This window comes from Mirounga angustirostris, unplaced genomic scaffold, assembly GCF_029215605.1.
Source record: "Mirounga angustirostris isolate CCGP_5_RB_7025 unplaced genomic scaffold, mMirAng1.0.hap1 SCAF_16, whole genome shotgun sequence".
In the NCBI taxonomy this organism is placed as follows: Eukaryota; Metazoa; Chordata; class Mammalia; order Carnivora; family Phocidae; genus Mirounga; species Mirounga angustirostris.
In genome coordinates this window covers 16,107,296-16,123,083 of record NW_026991724.1, presented here as the reverse complement: position 1 = coordinate 16,123,083, position 15,788 = coordinate 16,107,296, and the positions used below count along the sequence as shown (strand labels likewise).

Sequence of the window (15,788 nt, the reverse complement as noted above, 5' to 3'; positions counted from 1 at the left end):
TCTGGCCCTGATTCATCACTTTTATTGAAGTTAAATTCTTTTGTTTTAATGCACACTTGATTGAGCAAGCATTTACTGAGGCGGTTATGGTTTGTGGGAGAAAGAGACAGTTGAAGAAAGAACAAATGAATATAATGTAAATCAAATACTTAGTCCTTTTAAAGTAACTACGAAGATTTAAATGTGTGTTCTTAATGGTAATTTTTGCAAAACTCCAATAGGAGGCTTTGACAGTGATTGTTTTGGTGGGGAGATGGGTTTTCTTTTCACATGCTAATCACCTGCTCCTGGTGATATTTCTCTCCTTGACTGCAGTCATGGAATTGAATAATTTATGGAATGAATTTTGTTGTAAATTTATTGTGTCACAAGCAGGTTGTAATTTCACTAACAGTTCACTTAAGTTATTAAGTTAAAAAAAATGTGGTTGATAGGATACTGCATTTGGAGGGTTTTTTTCCTCCCTGCAAGTTCACATCTTACATATTTTCAAAACAGAGCACTTGCCTAATTTTTATTCAGAATCTAATATGCGAGAAGGAGGCACACATTAACATAAGTGGAATTGCATTTGCACACTATTGTTGAATTTTAGAAGTCGTAAACAAATTATTGAAGATTTTATGGAGACAGAAATAGCATTAAACCCCTAGTGCTATGGAGCTCCTGCCATTGTTTTCTGAATAACTGTCCCCTGCTTGCTGATGACGAATGAAATGTAAAGGTGAAGATGCTCTTGGGAAGGGAAAAAGCTACATTAATTCCTTTAAATTTTGCTTCAGTTCCAAGGTTAAGATAATGGCAAATTGTCACTCCCCCAAATTTTATCCAATCCAGATGGAATACAATGGAGAATAGAAAAAAAATCTTTAAAAATCACTCACGGGGGTTTCCGATTGGACTTCATCTACATTCAAGACGTTCTCAGGGCTTCTCTTCTAATGGTCGTTCTGCTGTGATAAGAGGAAACATTTGGCTACTGCAGAAACCTCTGCTTAGTTTCTGCCCCCAGTGCTTCAGCATTCAGCAAACACACATTTAAAGTCTCCTGTTATTTACATTGAAATTTTTCTATTGACCCTGCCAGTGTGAATGAATTTCAAACAAGTCATTTCTTTCTCTGCATAGATGATTTCCCTAGGTTCCTGGTGGGGGTTACTTTTAATTCCTCTAGGGCTACTCTCTATTCCTGTTAGCACCCCGAGGATTTGCTTTCTGTTTTCCACCGTGTTGCCCACGTGTGGCCCTTCCTTTCTTTGCACCCTACCCTGGGTATTCCAACTCTTGTGAGGGGGATGTTGGATAATAGCTACTATTCTTGAACAGGAATACTTTATAGGCCTTCAGAATAGACATTTTCACCATCTGTTACATAGAATCTGGAAATGTGCTGGGCAAATAGATTATAATTAACTAAAAAATGGGTAAGACTGTGTATCTTAATGCATTTAGAGTTGAGGAGATAGCCTCTCAAATTTTCATGAAAAGAAATGGAGATTGTACTTTTTTTTAATTAATAGGATTTTTTGGGGAGCAGTTTTGGGTTTACAAAAAAATCTAGGGAAAGCATAGAGAGCTCTCATACTCCTTCCTCCCCTGCCCAGTTTCGCCTGTTAACATCTTGCCTTAGTGTGTACATTTATTACAATTGATGAACCAATTGTTGATACATCATTATTAACTAACATTCATCATTTACATTAGGGTTTACTCTTGGTGTTGTGTGTTCTATGGATTTTGACAAATGTAAAATGACATGTATCCACTATTATGGTATCATATTGAACAGTTTCACTGCTCTGTGCTTCATCTATTCATCCCTACCCCCAAACCCTTGGCAATCACTGTTCTTTTTATTGTGAAGGGGTTCAGGACAAGTCTCTCCAAAATATGCCACTTTGGCTTGTGGGATATTTTGAGCTGAAGATAATCAAGACCCTGTGGGCTCAAGAGAAACTTTTGTCTCTCTTAACTACCTAGAAGAATCTAAATTGGGGGTCTTTCCCAGAATAAGAGTTATTACCAGAGATAAATTTTATCTGAGTGACACATCTGTATGGCAGGATAAACATCTAACTACCAAACATCTGCTCTTTTTATTGCCCTGTGATTTACCCTCCTCCCCTTTGAGGCCCCAGACCCCTATTCCATTCCTTAGCTCAGGAAGGCATATATACCTCATTTTACCTTTCTATCTTTGAATTTCTCCTGTATGTGAGATTCCTATATGTACTGAATGAAATTTAATTTTCTCTTGTTAACCTTTCTCATGTCAATTTATTTCTTAGACCAGCTGGAAAAACTTTTGAAGTGCAGAGAAAAATTTTTCCTTCCCAACAACTGTTTCCATAGTTTTGCCTTTTCCAGAATGTCATACAGTTAGAGTTATACAGTAGGTAGCCTTTTCAGATTGGCTTAACAATATGCCTTTAAGATTCATCTATGTCTTTTGTGGCTTGATAGTTCATTTCTTTTTAATTGGTGAATAATCAGCTTACCTTTAATTGGTTAGCATTGAGTTAGGAACTTGGATTTTCCGATATGGGAGAAAAGGAAAAAGAGACTTACCTTTTGCTCCTCGGTCCAGCCTGGCATTATTTTTTTTCCTACCACTGATACCTGGTAGATTTAAATCACGAGCATGATTTATGGATACCAGATAATGAGACTAATTTAACAATCCACATGGGAAAATGAGACTTATTAATTTGATTACATTTCATATAGTCATACTAGCATTTTCCCTTGGTTAATTAAAAAGGCATACAATGTCTAGTCTCTTGCTCACTAAGAAAAAGAGACTTGTTTTTAATGCTGCAGGTATACATTCGATGTGAAACCAGTTTAGGGAAGTTATCATTCTGTGTGTTTATACTTGTCTCATATCAGGCATAGTCAATCCACAAATTTTTTTCAACACATACTGGATATTAGGTACCAGTTTGTATACTGGGAAAAGACTCGTCAATAAGATTGGTGAATAAGCTTACAATATTCTTATTGTAAAGAATAGAGAGGCAATAAACAAATAATGAACAATTTAGGTCCTAAAAAGTTCTATGAAGAAGACAGTTTAATGTGGTAGAGTATGTATGTGTATGTAGTCTGAGTATACATGGGTGTGTGTAGATAGTGTGTGCATGTATAGTGCATATGTTCAGTGCATGCACAAATTTATAGTGTGTGTGTGTGCGTGTGTCAGGAGGCAGGTTGCAACTGCTTTTGCTAGAGTATTTAGGGAAGGCCTCTCTAAGGAGGTGGCAACTAATTTTTTTTTTTTAAGATTTTATTTATTTATTTGGCAGAGACACAACGAGAGAGGGAACACAAGCAGGGGGAGTGGGAGAGGGAAAAGGAGGCCTCCCACCGAGCAGGGAGCCCGATGCGGGGCTCGATCCCAGGCCCCTGGAATCATGACCTGAGCCGAGGGCAGACGTCTAACAACTGAGCCACCCAGGTGCCCGGGTGGCGATTAATTTGATGAGTACAGGCAACCATGTGAAGATCTGGGGAAGGGCATTCTAAGTAGAGGGAACAGTAGGAGAAACAACCCTGACTGGGAGCTGTCTTTATCCCGCGAACTGAAAGGAGGCTGATGGGATTGGAGCAGAGCAAGTGATGGGGAAATGGAGATGGAGGAAAGGAAGGTAAAGGCCAGATCTTAACTGCCCTTGTAGGCCAGGAGTATTTGTTTTAAATGTATTGGAAACAATTAACCTCACCCAAATAGAGGACTGGCTTTTGTCCTTGGCTCCTGGGAGCCCTGCCTGATAAGACAGTCTTTGCCTACCTTGAAGTCCTGAGCCACACTGGATAGTTTGACAGTGTGATTTATGGTGGTTGTTTTGGACCATATAGTAGCATCTCAACTTCCAGAGAGACTAGAGACTAAAGATCAGCCATGTGGACAGCCAACCATATATAGGTGACTGAATCCTAATAAAAATTCTGAATACCAATGGTTGATTGAGCTTCCCTGGTTGGCAGTAACACCATGAGTATTGTCACACATCTTGGGAGGGAAGAGTTAGTGCTATACATGACTCTGCTGGAAATGACAACTGGAAGCTTTGTGTGGAGCTGTCCTGGACTCTGGCCCATTCTCTTCTTCCCTTGGCTGATTTCTGTCTATATCCTTTCTTTGTAATAAACCAGAACTATGAGTATAACAGCTTTTAGTGAGTTCTGTGAGGTTTTCTAGCAAGTTATCCAACCTGAGGGTGGTCTTAGGGACTCCCAAACTTGTAATTTGCGACACAAGTGAGGGCAGTCATGGGGACCCCTGAACTTTGTAGTTGGTGTCAGAAGTGAGAGTGATCTTAGAGTCTCAAGTCTGCAGAAGCCATTGGAGTTTAAGCAAGGGAGGAACAATGTTTGATTTCTACTTTAGGAGGATGGCTTTGACTGCTCTGTTTTGTGTTAGAGTAGTCTGTAAAGAGGTGGTAGAGACTTAACCAGGATGACATCAGTGGAGAAGTTGTTAGATAAGGCACATGTTTTGTTAATAAAGGTGGCAGTACTTACTGATGAGTTGAGTATCATATTTGCTATCACAGACAGGTGTCTATGGCTGGCAGATAAATGCCACTATTAAATACCAACAGGTTTTAGGTTTTATCACAGGAAGACTTTCTGAGAAATCTGGAAGACTGTTTCTGAGACCTTTGAGCTCATTCTGTCCATAGGACTACATCTTAAAACATGTTTAATACCATATTGTTAGTATTTTTCTGGTAACAGTTCTCTTTGTGTGTAATTTAAATTTTCTTTGTGTGTGTAGTTTAGGAAAATTGGAGACTACTTGGATTTTATGTATTTGGTGTCCATTTGGAAGCTGGTACTTTCTTTAAGGTTGTTGTGCTATTGTGTCATGCCTCATGTCCTAAGGCATTTAAGTATTCATGAATCTTATTTTCTTCTACATAGGATATAAAATGAGTGTTAACTTTGAAGAAATGTATACAATTTCCAGCACTGGGTTTAGCATATAAAAGGTACTAGATAAGTATTGACTGAATGAAGGAAGGAGTAAAAGAATGGCATTTGAGCCTTGACCTTCATCCTAATAACAAGCATAGGAGGAACTCACAGGTCTTCAAGTGTTAAGGTTTGGGGCTAACAGGTGTCCTCACTACTATAATCTATTTTGTGGGTAACAGTCTGAAGTTTGGCTCAGTGGAAAAGGATATTATGTGAATAATATTTCTATTATTTAAAAATCCATTTCCTTTTTTTAGATGAAAGCATTATTTTGTTTACTCACTATATCTTCATTGAATCCCTGCTGGCTACCAAGCATTAGGCTGGCCCTGGGGATTACAAAAGCAAAGAAGACCTCATCCTTACCCTCAATGATTTCATGATTTCATGTTCTCAGTGAGCAACAGTTCCTTAGGGGATAAGGGATGGAGAGAAAAGGAATAGTTTTATGTAGGACAAGACATTTCCTACTTGAGTTCCAGACAGCATGCTCTGGGGACAAAATAGAAAGCAGGAGGCAAGAATGTTGGAGTTACCTTTTATCTCTTCTGTGACTCATTTCTACATTGGGTAGATAAGCAGGATCAAACATTCAAGTCTATCAGTTCTTTTCCTACTAGAAATATAAATTTCATACCACTTCTGAGCAGGTAAAAACTCTTTCTGAACATCCTCTTTGAATCTCTGTTCTGCTCCATCTTCCTCTGGGCCTTGAGAAATTGATGACTCCTTCCTGAAATTCTATAGGAGTTTCAACTAGGAATAAAATAATAAATTGTTCTCAAATGGTTTTTAATCTGTAGATAAATAAAGCAAATTCTTAAATAAATGATGAAGAGAATAATGCCAGTTAAATACGAAGTCTTCTAAGGGGAGAGAGGGTTCTCAGTGTGGGGCATATCTGCTGGGAGTGGAGGTGGGGAGCTAGGAAGTGGTGGGGGAAGGATTAGGAAATGTGGTGTGCTATATACAGCTTGTATTGTTTCTCTGTAGCCTATTATGTTTTCAGGAATTTTGCCTGCTGGTTGATGTCAACTTAATAGCTTCAAATCAGCCCTGATGTCAACTTAATAGCTTCAAATCAGCCCTGGTGAGAGTATTGACACAGAAATTGGTAAAGGCTACAACTCAGGGCTTTGTCCATTCCATGCTGATTGTTAAACACTTACCATCACCCCAGTGGATGTTGGAAAACCTTGGCTCTGAGATGAACCTGGGATGGAAAAGGGAAAACTCTCTAGGTAGAGCACCTAGTTCATATCTAGGCAGGAAGGCAAGAAAGGACGTGGTGTGTGTGTGTGTGTGTGTGTGTGTGTGTGTGTAACAGTGCAAAGGTCAGCATGATTAAAGTGTAGGAAAATACAGGGGAGGATTAGGAATGAGGCCGGAAGGTAGGCTAGGGTTTTATAGCACAAGAGTGAGACAAGCAGAGATGATGTTGTACAGTTTGTTTTGGATTTATTTTTATTTATTTTAGAAAGAGATAGAGAGTGTGCAAGTGGGCCAGGAAGGGGAAGAGGGAGAAGGAGAGAGAGAATCTGAAGCAGACTCCCTGCTGAGCATGGAGCCTGATGAGGGGCTTGATCTCATGACCCTGAGATCATGACCTGAGCTGAAACCAAGAGTCAGACGCTCAACCAACTGAGCCACCCAGGTGCCCCAACAGTTTGTTTAATCTGTCATCCAAGATCAAGGTCAGAGAGTCCTCTGAAACTTCTTGTCTAAGGTCTTCCATGTGCAGTCACTTTCTAAATCTTAGAGCTCCTACTTTCACAATTTCTATTCATTCCATCCCCTCATTTCCATTGCAGGTGGGAAGCCTGGGAGCTGACCTTGGGTGTAGGAAAGAGGTTTCTGTCTTTAGAAGGCCTTTCCACATCAAAATTCTATCTTTGGCATGTCATTTGAGGTGTGAGGTAAGAGATCTAATTTATTACTCTGTCTCCCAAGATGGTCAGCAAGTTATTCTAATTTATTGACTAGTTTGTCCTTTCCTTACTGATTTTAAAGACTGGGACACAAACGGATAATAATGTTAAGATCCAGACTTAGATCTTCAGACTCTGTGGTGCTTCTCCCAGTGAGTTCTAAGTATACTAGCATCCCTAAGGTTATCTAAAACCCTTTTCTTTACTGCAGAGTTTTCTAACATGTCATATCAATTGGCTTGTTTTAATTGGGTTCCCCTAGAAGCGGACTCTGTGACAGAGTAGTAGGGCACTGGGGAACTGAATGAAACAAAGAAGGGAGGGTAGTTAACAAACATTCTTTTATGATGCAAGTTACCATTGTGAGTAATTAGTTTTGGTCTTAATCTGTGTAATAAAAATGTTAACAGCCAACACATAGTGCTTATTATGTTCTAGGTACTGTTCTAAATCCTTTACAAATCTTGATGCATTTCTTCTTTAAAAAATCTTTTTTATTGTGGTTGATATACAATGTTAGATTAGTTTCTGGGGTACAACATAATGATTCAACAACTCTGTATGTTATGCTATGCTAACCACAGGTGTAGCTACCATGTCTCACTATACAGTGCTGTTACAGTACCCTTGACTATATTCCCTATGCTCTACCTTTCATTCCTTGAGTTATTCATTCTATAACTGGAAGCCTGTATCTCCCACTCCCCTTCACCCATTTTGCCCTCAAACCTCTTCCCCTCTGGCAACCATCAATTTGTTCTCTGTATTTATGGTTCTGTTTCTGCTTTTTTTGCTTGTTCATTTGTTTTAAATGCCACATATAAGTGAAATCATGTGGTATTTTCTTTCTCTGACTTACTTCACTTAGCATAATACCCTTTTAGATCCACCCATGTTATCGCAAATGGTAAGATCTCATTTTTAAATGACTAATATTACATCTTCTTTATCCACTTATCTATTAGTGGATACTTGGGTTGCTTCCATATTTTGACTATTAGAAATAATGCTACAATAAACATGGGGGTGCATATATTTTTTTGAATTAGTGTTTTCATTTTTTTTAGGTAAAGGGCCAGTAGTGAATGACTGGATCATATGGTAGTTCCATTTTTAATTGTTTGAGGAATTTCCATACAGTTTTCCACAGTGGCTGCACCAATTTACATTCCCACCAATAGTGCACTTAGGTTCTTCTTTGTACACATCCCCGCCAACACTTGTTATTTCTTGTCTTTTAGGTTCTAGCCATTCTGAGAGGCATAAGGTGATATTTCATTGTGGTCTTGATTTGCATTTCCCTGGTGGTTAGTGATACTGAACATCTTTTCATGCATCTGTTGGCCGTCTATATATATTCCTGGAAAAAATGTCTATTCACGTCCTCTGCCCATTTTTTAATCAACTTATTTGGGTTTTTTCCTTTGCTTTTTGTTTTGATATTGAATTGTATAATTTCTTTATGTATTTTGGATATTAACCCCTTATCAAATATATCATTTGTGGATATCTTCTCCCATTTGGTAGGTTACCTTTTTGTTTTGTTGGTGATTACTTTTGCTGTGCAAAAGCTTTTTATTTTTGTGTAGTTACAATAATTTATTTTTGATTTTGTTTTCCTTGCCTGAGGAAACATATCTAGAAAAATGTTGCAAAGGCTGATGTCAAAGAGTTTATTGCATATGTTATCTTCTAGGAGTTTTATGGTTTCAGGTCTCACATTTAGGTCTTTAATCCATTTTGAATTTGTTTTTGTGTATGGTGAAAGAAAGTGCTCCAGTTTCATTCTTTTACATGCAGCTGTCCAGTTTTCCCAGCACCATTTATTGAAGAGACTCTCTTTCTCCCATTGTCTTGCTTCCTTTGTCATAAATTAATTTACCATATAAGTGTGGGTTTATTTCTGGGTTCTCTATTCTGTTCTATTGATCTGTCTATTTTTGTGCCAGTACTATACTGTTTTGCATAGCTTTGTAGTATATCTTGAAATGTGGGATCATAGCTTTGTAGTATATCTTGAAATGTGGGATTGTGATAGCTTCAGCTTTCTTCTTTCTCAAGATTGTTTTGGCTATTCAGGGTCTTTTGTGGTTCCATATAAAGTTTAGGATTATTTATTCTAGTTTTGTGAAAAATACTATTGGTATTTTGATAGGGATTGCATTGAATATGTAGATTGCTTTGGGTAATAGAATTCACAGTATTAATTCTTCCAATCCATGAGCATGGTATATTTTTCCATTAATTTTGTCATCTTTAATTTCTTTCATCAGGGTTTTACAAGTCTTTCACCTCCTTGGTTAAGTTTATTCCTAGATATTCTTTTTGGTGCAGTTGTAAATGGAAGACTTTTTAAAATTTCTCTTTCTGCTTCCTTGTTACAGATTGCTGTATATTAATTTTGTATTCTACAACTTTACCAAATTCATTTATTATTTCCAATAGCTTTTTTGGTGGAGTTCTTAAGGTTTTCTGTGTAGGTATCATGTCATCTGCAAATAGTGGTAGTTTTACTTCTTCCTCACCAATTTGGATGCCTTTTATATCTTTTTCTTGTCCAACTGCTATGGCTAGGACCTACAGTACTATGTTGATTACAAGTGGCAAGAGTGGACATCCTTGTCTTATTTTTGATCCTAGAAGAAAAGCTCTCAGTTTTTCTTCATTGAGTATGGTGTTAACTGTGGGTTTTCATATATGGCTTTTATTATTTTGAGGTATGTTTCCCCTAAACCCACTTTGTTGAGAGTTTCTATCATGAATGGAAGTTTAACTCATTTATTCTTTATAAGGACATCATAATTTCTCCATTTTATCGATGAGTAAACTGAGGCAGGGAGAGTGGAGTCAGTGTCCAACATCACATAGCGTATAAATGGCAGATCCCGGAATCTGGAGGACTTTCATAGCCTATAGGACTGATTATCCAAAGGGAAATAGTCTTAATAGAGAAGTGGCTGAAAAATCAGGGCAATTACATCCTGGTAAAAATTGGTGCAAAGTATTGCTTTTGACCTTTAGTAGTTAAATGTTTGTGAAAACCCAGGCATGGCCCTTAGGTATGCCATTCTTTTTTTTTTTTTTTTTAAAGATTTTACTTATTTATTTGAGAGAGAATGAGATATAGAGAGAGAGAGCATGAGAGGGGGGAGGGTCAGAGGGAGAAGCAGACTCCCTGCCAAGCAGGGAGCCCGATGCGGGACTCGATCCAGGGACTCCAGGATCATGACCTGAGCCGAAGGCAGTCGCTCAACCAACTGAGCCACCCAGGCGCCCTAGGTATGCCATTCTAATGAAACAAAGTAGACAATAATTTCCCAAAGAAAGCCTTTTAAGAAAATACTGACTAAAGGAGAGTGTCCACTTGAATGATATTAAAGTGGATTTGTTATAATATATGATGAGGAATGGGGGAAAACACAAAAACAAAAACTTATTTTTGCTAGCATTGGTTTATATATCCAGTTACTTTCCCCATCCCTGTATATAAAAAATTAAAATGGAGAAAATACATTTACCTTTCGTTTTTATTAAAAATACTGTTAGGACTAATGTTGCCAGAATATGTTTAATTTTTAACTTACATTTATTTATCTGTTCCATTGATGTAACTGGTGCTCACTTAGCCCAGGATACAGGTTAATAACCTCCTAGCCTGAGAAAAAAAGAAAAATTAAAAAGAATACTCCATGGTTTAGGTGATCATTTGAGTTACTGTCTTCTTTTAATAACCTGTTCCATTTCTTGCCCTTTCTGCATGTGCCATTTTGTGCTTTCCAAAGCTCCATAGGCCACATTAAAAAAATAATGACTTCAAGGCATTATTTCCAAAAGAATTACAAATGAATTACTTTTAAAAATTAGACCTTGATTTGCACCATAATGGCAAGAAAATAAAGTATTTCTATTTTATTTATCTATATTCAAATTAGAGCATTGTTATTTGTGATTTGAAATACATACTAAGTTATTTTTCTTACTCATATCTTAAGAGCAGTGTTAGTTAATGTGCTCCTTAAGCGCATTAGCTACTTAGTCTTCTGGAAAATTATGTAAAGACAATACAGAATTTGAAGAAATATGGAAAAGTTGTTGGTCAAAAAGTATGGCAAACCAGAGTCATTCCCATTATTATGTGTTATAAAGAAACACATTAGTGTAACAGCTAACATTTCTGTATTGCAGCATTTGACAGTGTATTGCACATTGTAGCACTGAATAAAAGCTTGTTGAGTGAACGGATGGATATGTGATGGTTAATTTTTTTTTTAAATTTATTTTTTTATTCTTATGTTAATCCCCATACATTACATCATTAGTTTTAGATGGTGATGGTTAATTTTATGTGTCAACCTAGCTAGGCCACAGTACCTAGATATTTGGTCAAACGTTATTGTAGATGTCTCTGTGAGGGTATTTTTTAGACGTGATTAACATTTACATCAGTAGACTTTGAGTAAAACGGATTATACTCTATAATTTGGGTGGGCTTCATTTAATCAGTTGAAAGCTTTGGTAAGAACAAGACTGACTTCCCCTGAGAGGAGGGAATTCTGCCTATAGACTCGAGAAGTGAAATACTAACTTCCATGGGTCTCTAGCCTGTTAGTTTTGGGATTTGCCAGCTTCTACGGTCACATGAGCCAATTCCTTAAAATCACTCTTGCTGTTGCTCTTGCTCACTCTATCTGTATCTGTCTGTCTGTCTACACACCCTGATGGTGATTGCTCTATTTCTTTGGAGAACCCTCAATGATACAGGATGATAGCAATTACATAAATATATTATGACTTATGTATTTGTATTAGAGATGTGAAGGCAAAAAATGTACTCTCCTGAAATCTTGTTGTCAAGATCAACACCAACTTAGTTATTACCATTGAAATATTTTTTTTTGAAACTAATTTGCCTTGGGGTGAAGTTTTTTCTTTTCTTTTTCTTTTTTTCATTTCTTTACCAAAGGCTTCTAATATCCTTTTTCTTTTCTTCTTCTCCTCTCCAGACACCCGTTGGATTTACTCTGACTTGTCTTTTTAAAGCTGTTGGTTTCAGTATCCCTACCAGAATTTGATTTGATCTAAGGGTATAGGAATTTCTCCAAGTATTAGGCACATTCTTTTCCTGGGTTTTCCACTGAGTAGCATTGGTGATCTTGGCCACATCACTAAACCTCTCAGTCTTATCTGATAAATAATGATCTCTGAAATGTGTTGCAGTTCTGAAAGTTGACAATGTCAACTAATTTGTTCAGTTATTTTTAAAAGGGAATCACTGGGTCTTTGTGCTTATTTTATTGTGAAAATGATGATGGCAATAATAATTCTTTTGACATTTGTTATCCCGTGTTCTAGTGATCTAGATGGGATTATAAATAAGGCAAAAGAAGAGAATATAAAGCAAACCTTGTGTCCATCTTAGAGGCATCCATGATTATAGAATAGGGGAAGTCAGATGGCACCATAACAGGACAGAAACACAAAGAGTAGCCATGTAGGAATTGTAGAACAACATTCAGGAGAGACCACTTCATTGTCACTTCTGCATATGGTCCAAGCCCATCAGGAGGCCATGGCAAGGGTTTGGGTGCAAGTAAGGTGAAGATTTAGGGACAGTCATTCAATCTAGTTTATTCTACATAGTATCTGTTTTGTACCTTTAAACAATTATGAAAAAACCTTTATAATGTATCTGGCTAATCAAAATAATTCTTTTTTTTAGGGATCTTCCTTTTAGTCCAGCAAAACTTGTTTTGTATAGATAAACATTCCATTGGATGGATAATTAAGAAGGTTATTAATTAAGAAGTTGGAGGAAGAGCTCCTTTTCTGTGATTTCTGATCCTTAATTTGATTAAGTGTTTCACAGGGTCGAAACCTTCCCGTTGAGAGTTATACACGTTACCTGAATTCTTTGAGCCAGGGGTTCTTTCTGATGTAGGCCTCTTAACTGTGTTCTTGCAGTTGAGGGAGTATTGATCAGTTTGCCAGCATTATAGATTTTCATCAGCAACAGTCCTTTGGAAACCAGTGCAGAGTTGTCTTTGAGAGAAACTCCTGTCCCATAAAAATTTTAAGAACTGGAGCAATGACTGTCTGTTTTGATTATTTTAAGTGCAGCCCTTTTTGGCAGTCTGGTACGAAGATGACCTCTTTGAGCCCTTTCCAGTAGTGTGATTTTTAAGATTCTTTGCTGGAAAAACTAACCGAATCCCTTGTGGAAATAGATCAACTGGGGACTCATAAGTGTTCATTGTTTTTCATATGAGAGTCTTTTGCTGCTCTGAGGATAAAGACAGGCTCGTTGCTGGGGATTAAAGGGTTTCAAGGTAGGCCAAATGATAACCAGCTGGCCTAAAGTAAAGTTTATAATCTAAGCCTTTGTTTTATATCCCCTGAAGATTTTATGTTTACAAAAGAATTCAAAATGAATTTTCCATTAGGTACATGTTGGTACCCTCTAAGTCTTATCATATAGGAAAAGGGAGAAAAAGTTTAGGAAGATAAAAAGAAGGAGGCATAACATAGCAAATATGAGTGAGAACCAAGAAAATTTTACAGGCCTGAAAAACAATTGTGGACCTAATAACGTTTTTAGAACCACTGAAGGCTAGACTGGTGAAAATTCCATATTTTCACCAATCTAAACGAAAATCCAGAATTAGGAAAATGGAGCTTGATAGTTTGACTTTCCTGTCCTCTTTTTTCCCCCAGTAGTAATTTTTTAATAAAAAATATGTGCTTCAGAGAGGGAAACATTGTAATCGGAACAAGACGACTAGTGCACAGTCCTTCAGACATGGTGTTTGGTGACATGTAGCTGAGGATCAACATTGCAACAGTTGAGAAATCATCAATGACTCTCTGTTTCTAGGCAAAGGCAAGGGTTGCTTTTGGTATTTTTGGGAGGAATGTACCTACTGAGATAGGTCAGTCCCATTTTCTTTTTTTTTTTTTTAAGATTTATTTATTTATTTGAGAGAGCGAGAATGAGAGAGAGTACATGAGAGGGGGGAGGGTCAGAGGGAGAAGCAGTCTCCTCACTGAGCAGGGAGCCCGATGCGGGACTCCATCCAGTGACTCCAGGATCATGACCTGAGCCGAAGGCAGTTGCTTTAACCAACTGAGCCACCCAGGTGCCCAGGTCAGTCCCATTTTCGTGAGGAAGTTTCACTTTGATCTTTACTTCTTAACCTCATCAGGATTCTGAACAATAGCATACCAGGGCAAACCTTGCTTCACTGTGAACATTTAGCTGCAGTGAAACAGAGGGGCTCTGGGGCAGTGGTAAATCCAGGAGGTGTGGGGCCTAAAGATTATACAATTTTAGAACGCTCTTTAAGAAAACATGAAATGATTGATACAAAAATAAGTGTGAAGGTAAATATGTAGATTGAGAAAAGAAAACAGCAACAAAAACCACATGGCCAAGGACAATAATATAATGTTTTTATTAATGAATTGCCAAAACACCTCAATGACACTTTTTTCCTTATAGTTTGTGGCTGCATAGTCTTGACCTCGATTTTTAAATTTAATTTCAGTACCCCCCCCAGCTTTAATGAGGAGATATAACTGACATATAACATGGTATCAGGTTAGAGGGTACAGTGTGATGGTTTCATACATGTAGTTAACAATGATTTTTAAATTTTGCTCTTCAGTGAGAGGACAGAAAGATAATTCAATCTTTTTTTTTTTTTTTTTTTTTTAGCATAGCTGGTTGGCATTTTTTGTTGTTGGTGGTGCTCAGAAAAAATTATTTTAAAGAAAAATGTATTTTAGTGTCCTAAGTCTTTATTTATAGAGCTTATATGAAATTGTAAAATTGTTTAGGATTCACATGGAGCAAAATTGCCCCCAAGTTTCTTTTCTGTTTGGACTGTGAGATTTCAAGGCATTTCAAGTTCCCTTAGAGAGTGAATAGTCTTGGCCTTTGAATTGACAACACTCATTTGTTGTCAGTGTCCTTGTACATTGTAAGTTTTATGTTATTTTCATCACTATTCAAACTTCCTGGCAAATCAGGAAGAAATTTAATCTCTTCCCAGTGTGTTCATTTGTGTTCTTCCTCTTTTTAATTTAATGATCAAACAATCCAAGAATGTATTCATTATGGTTAGTCAACATTTATCTCTTCCTTTAATGAATTACTGCTTTGGTATGATTGAAACATTTTGGATACAATTCTTTTCTTGATGTTAGAGTAATTTCTGTTGATTTCAACTCTCATCTTTATCTCTTTTGTTTTATATCATTTTTTAATCTGAACTTACAGACAGATCTTTAATAAATAAATTTAAAGAAGCCGAAAGAAGATATCAGGAGTCTTTCATTTCTTCCTTATTTGATTAAAACTTTGTAAGACATCTTTTTTTTTTTTTAAGATTTATTTGTTTATTTGAGAGAGAGAGAGCACACACATGCAGGGAGGGGCGGAGGGGCAAAGGGAGAGGGAGAGAGAAAATCTCCACTAGACTCCCTACTGAGCACAGAGCCGGACATGGGGTTCGATCTCATGACCCTGAGATCATGACCTCAGCCTAAATCAGAGTTGGACACTTAACCAACTGAGCCACCCAGGAACCTCTTGTAAGATGTCTTTTTAAATTACAGTAAAAATGGTGTGTTTAAACTTTGCTATGAAATAAAGAAAAAAGAACATATGATGTGTTTCACTTGCATACATTGTATTATTTCTGAAAGGAGAGAATGTCTATTTTGACTATGCACTGATGAGAACTGAGTCCTCTGCTTGCAATTTTATACATCTGATAATTGGAAGAATTTTTTTTTACAGAATAGCTTCTGGCTTGATACCTTTCAAACATTGTCATATCATGATCGAACCCCTGACCCTGCTCCTTTATGTCTCGTAGCTAG

The 15,788-nt window shown here is 37.2% G+C and overlaps 1 protein-coding gene across 1 annotated transcript in view; it reads left to right on the top strand.

Annotated features, from left to right (window-relative positions):
- Positions 1-15,788, top strand: part of ZFHX3 (zinc finger homeobox 3) — a 1,392,145-nt gene that overhangs the window by 196,364 nt on the left and 1,179,993 nt on the right. Inside the window, exon 4 of the mRNA XM_064580652.1 lies at positions 6,792-6,896. The gene's annotated coding sequence lies outside the window, so the exon portion shown is untranslated. The remainder of the gene's footprint in view (positions 1-6,791; positions 6,897-15,788) is intronic.